This window comes from Lontra canadensis, unplaced genomic scaffold (genome assembly GCF_010015895.1).
Source record: "Lontra canadensis isolate GAN:19392208 unplaced genomic scaffold, GSC_riverotter_1.0 scaffold1, whole genome shotgun sequence".
NCBI lineage: Eukaryota > Metazoa > Chordata > Mammalia > Carnivora > Mustelidae > Lontra > Lontra canadensis.
In genome coordinates this window covers 13215842-13221001 of record NW_022630995.1, presented here as the reverse complement: position 1 = coordinate 13221001, position 5160 = coordinate 13215842, and the positions used below count along the sequence as shown (strand labels likewise).

General features: G+C 41.1%; 1 pseudogene; it reads left to right on the top strand.

The window, feature by feature from the left end:
* Positions 1–2271, top strand: LOC116867793 (annotated as a pseudogene).
* Positions 2272–5160: the final 2889 nt, after the last annotated feature.

The following is a 5160-nucleotide window of genomic DNA, read 5'->3' as shown; positions in this document are numbered from 1 at the left end:
ATGACCACTCTGCTGGGGGATTCTGATAATAGGGTAGGTTGTAGATGTGTGGGGGCAGCGAGTACACGGAAAATCTCTGTACCTTCTTTTTTCTTAGCAAGATATTTATTTAGCTAGTTAGTTAGCTATTTTAGAGAAAGAGGGTGCATGGGAGTGGCGGGTGTGGGCAGAGGGAGAGAGAATCTCAGTCTCAAGCAAACTCCCTACATGGGACTCAATCTCAGGACCGTCCGTCTCAAAACCCTGAGATCATGACCTGAGCTGAATTCAAGAATCCTGCACTTACCCAACTGAGCCAGGCATGTGCCCTTGGACCTTCTGCTCAATACTGTTGTGAACATAAAACTATTCTAAATATTAAAGTCTGTCAAAATAGTTACCAAAAAACATGGTTTTGCCCTTTGATGTTTCCACCTCTAAGAATTTATCCCAAATATACACTGGAAAAGTATGAAGTTACTTATAAACATTATTTATTGTGAACTTATTTGTAAGATCAATTACTAGAAACACCGAAAATATCATCAACAATTTCGCTAAAGCAGCAGGATACAAAATCAACACACAGAAATCAATTATTCTTTTACACTAATGATAAAGAATCTGAAAATAAATAAAACCATCCCATTCACAATAACATCAAAAAATAAATAAACTACTTAGGAATAAACTGAACACAAGGAAGTAAAGATCTCTACAATAAAAACTACAGAATTTAGAGGGAAAGATGGAAAGTTACCCTGTGTGCTCGGATCAGAATAATTAGTATTGTTAAGATGGCCATACTGCCCAAAGCCTTCTACACATTCAACACAATCCCAATTCAAAATACCAATAACATTCTTCATAGAATTAGAAGAAAGAACGCCAAAATTTGTGTGGAACCACAAAGGGCCCAGAAGAGGCAAAATAATCTTGAAAAAAAAGAACAAAGCCAGAGGTACCATGCTTCTGGATTTCAAACTATACTACAATGCCATGCTAATAAAAACAGCACTGGCACAAAAACAGACATGCCAACCAGTGAAAAAGAGTAGAAAGCCCTGAGTCAAATTCCAGTAAATACAATCAACTAATATTTGCCAAGGAAGCCACAACAGCCAATAAGGAAGACTGGCTCTCCAATAATTAGTGTTGGGCAAATTAGAGAAACACGCGCAGACCAATGAAATTGGATCCCTATCTCGCATCACTCACAAAAATTAACTCAAAATGGAGTTCCATCTGTAGCAGAGAGCGACCCCAAACAGCCTGGGCAGCCCCGCCACCTGCGCACGCTGGGCTACCAGCAACCCCCACCCACCGGAGGAGCCCAGCCGCTGCAGGCACCCAGGCACCATCACCACTGCCCTAAGCACAAAGGCTGAGACCCAGCAGCCACCCACCACCCCTGCCCTCAGCGCGGCCTACACCAAGCCCCACACCATGGGCAGCGGCCCTGCAGCCTCGCATGGGGGACACCTGCCAGCAGGGAGAAAAAGATCATCACAAGGGAAGGCTTTGGGAGCAGTAAATGGTTCACTCTAAGAAGGATAAATGGTTTCATCAACAGGAACCGCACGGAAGGAGATGTATTTGTACGCCAGACTGCCAGAAAGATCACCCCAGGAAGTACCTTCCCAGTACAGGAGATGGAGAGACTGAAGTTTGCTCTTGTTGAAGGAGAAAAGGGTGCAGAGGCAGTAAATGGGACAAGCCCCGTGGAGTTCCAGGGCAAGGCAGTAAGCAGGCAGTGGACTCTAACCATTACAGGCACTATCCACGAGGCAGGGGTCCTCCACGGAATTACCCAGAGAATTACCAGAATACTGAGAATGGGAAAAGCAGAAGGGATTGGAGAGTGCCCCCGCCCCCCAAGGCCGGGCCCAACAGCGCAGGCCTTACCACAGGCGGGGGTTCCCACCTTAGGACTTGCAGAGACCCTGTGGCTGGACCACAGTCTTCCAAGCCTCCCGTGCAGGGAGCTGCTGACGACCGGCGCCCAGGAGAACAAGATAGACCAGTGAGACAATATGTTCGGGCGTTATAGACCGCGATTCCGCAGGATGCCTCCTCGCCAAGAGCAGCCTGGAGAGATGGCACTGAAGATAAGGAAAATCAAGGAGATGAGACCCAAAGTCAATAGCCACTTCACCATGGTTACCGCTGCAACTTCAGTTACCGAGGCAGATACCTAGAAAACCCTAAACCAAAAGATGGCAAAGAGAAGCAGCGGATCCACCAGCTGAGAATTCCTCCGCTCGCAAGGCAGAGCGGGGAGGGGCTGAGTAAATGCCGGATTACATCTCTCCCACCTGACTGGTTTAGTCATCCAACAAGAAACGAATACAGAGTTCCAGCAATAAGAAATGAACGAAAGATTGGAGCTGAAGACCTTAAGTGCTTGCTTTTTTTCCATTGACTAGAAGGGTAGATAGAACTGTCTGCATTATCTATGCAGCATGGAGTTTTTATTATTTTTACCTAAAGACGTCTCTTTTTGGTAATGACAAACGTGTTTTTTAAAAATCCTCATTTTTCTCAATACATTTGTAAAGATTTTTAAATTGTTTCATATCTGGTCAAGTTGAGATTTTTAAGAACCTCATTTTTAATTTGTAATAAAAGAATGCAGCTTGATATTAAAAAAAAAGTCAATGAATGGTAAGCACCTGTTAGTAAAGTTCTTAAATAATTGTCAAAAAAGGTAACTCAAAATAGATCAAAGACTTAAACATAGACCTGATACCATAAAACTCTCAGGAGGAAATATAGGGAAAAACTCTTTGATACTGGTCTTGACAATGATTTTTTAGACATGAAACCAGAAGGACAAACAACAGAAGCAAATAAATAGGACTACATCAAACTCAAAACTTTTGCACAATTAACAAAATTAAAAGACAACCTATAGAATGGGAGTAAGTTTTTGCAAATCATATATTGGATAAGGGGTTATTATCCAAACTATATAAGGAACTTGGTCTACTTAATAACAAAAAATATTCTGATTAAAAAATGGGCAGAATAACTAAATGCAGATTTTTCCAAAAAGGACATCCAAATGGCCAGACACACGAAAAGATGCTCACAACTAATCATCAGGGAAATACAAATCAGAACCATAAAGAGATGTGGTTAGAATGTTACCCTCCCACCTGTTAGGATGACTACCATCAACAAGATAAAACAGGTGCTGGTGAGCATGTAGTGAAAAGGGGCCCCTAATACACAGTTGGCAGGAATGTAAATTGTAAATTGGTGAGACAGGAATCCATCAGAATCCTAGAGGAGAACAAAGGCAGTAACCTCTTCTATATCAGCCACAGCAACTTCTTTCAAGATATGTCTCCAAAGGCAAAGGAAACAAAAGTGAAAATGAACTTTTGGGACTTCATCAAGATCAAAAACTTCTGCACAGCAAGGGAAAGAGGCAACCCACGGAATGGGAGAAGATATTTGCAAATGGCAGTACAGACAAAAGGTTGATATCCAGGATCTATAAAGAACTCCTCAAACTCAACACACACAAAACAGACAATCATATAAAAAAAAAAAATGGGCAGAAGATATGAACAGCACTTCTCCAATGAAGACATACAAATGGCTATCAGACACATGAAAAAATGTTCATCATCACTAGCCATCAGGGAGATTCAAATTAAAACCACATTGAGATACCACCTTACACCAGTTAGAATGGCCAAAATTAGCAAGACAGGAAACAACATGTGTTGGAGGGGATGTGGAGAAAGGGGAACCCTCTTCCACTGTTGGTGGGAATGCAAGTTGGTGCAGCCACTTTGGAGAACAGTGTGGAGATTCCTCAAGAAATTAAAAATAGAGCTCCCCTATGACCCTGCAATTGCACTACTGGGTATTTACCCCAAAGATACAGATGTAGTGAAAAGAAGGGCCATCTGTACCCCAATGTTTATAGCAGCAATGGCCACGGTCGCCACACTGTGGAAAGAACCAAGATGCCCTTCAACGGATGAATGGATAAGGAAGATGTGGTCCATATACACTATGGAGTATTATGCCTCCATCAGAAAGGATGAATACCCAACTTTTGTAGCCACATGGACAGGACTGGAAGAGATTATGCTGAGTGAAATAAGTCAAGCAGAGAGAGTCAATTATCATATGGTTTCACTTATTTGTGGAGCATAACAAATAGCATGGAGGACAAAGGGAGATGGAGAGGAGAAGGGAGTTGAGGGAAATTGGAAGGGGAAGTGAACCATGAGAGACTATGGACTCTGAAAAACAATCTGAGGGTTTTGAAGGGGTGGGGGGTAGGAGGTTGGGGGAACCAGGTGGTGGGTATTATTGAGGGCACGGATTGCATGGAGCACTGGGTGTGGTGCAAAAACAATGAATACTGTTACGCTGAAAAGAAATAAAAAATTTAAAAAAAAATAATTTAAAAATTTTTTTAAAAATTGTTTGATCTAAAAAAAAAATTGAGGGTCCTCAAAAAATTTAAAATAGATCTCACATACAGTTGAGCAATTTCTCTCGTGTGTGTGTGAGTGTGTGTGTGTGTGTGTACCACCTCTGGGTATATATATGCATGTTTCATATACATATATATTTCTATTTATATAAACTCAAAACTGATCTTTAGTGTTTGGAGTGATGGTCGATAGGAGGACTGAAGATACATAAGAAATAAATGCAATGTTTGGTCTCTAGATATTAATTTTAACAAAACAGCAAAAAAGACATTTTTTAGACAAAGAAAAATTTATATATGAGCTATTAAATGAATTATTAATTTTGTTAGATGTAATGTCATGGGTTATGTAAGAAGTTGACTTTTTTTTAAGATTTTATTTATTTATTTGACAGACAGAGATCACAAGTAGGCAGAAAGGCAGGCAGAGAGAGAGAGGGAGAAGCAGATGCTCCCCGCTGAGCAGAGAGCCCGATGTGGGGCTCCATCCCAGGGCCCTGGGATCATGACCTGAGACGAATTTAGAGGCTTTAACCCACTGAGCCACCCAGGCACCCCGAAGTTGACCTTTTTTAGGTATTCATATTGTTGCATGTTATGATAAAATGATGCAATACTGAGTATTTATTTTAAAATGCTTTTGCTTTTGAAAATATGTGTTTTAATTTTTTCAGCAAAATAAAAGGAGATATAGATAAAGCTGTGTTGGCAAAATATTGGTC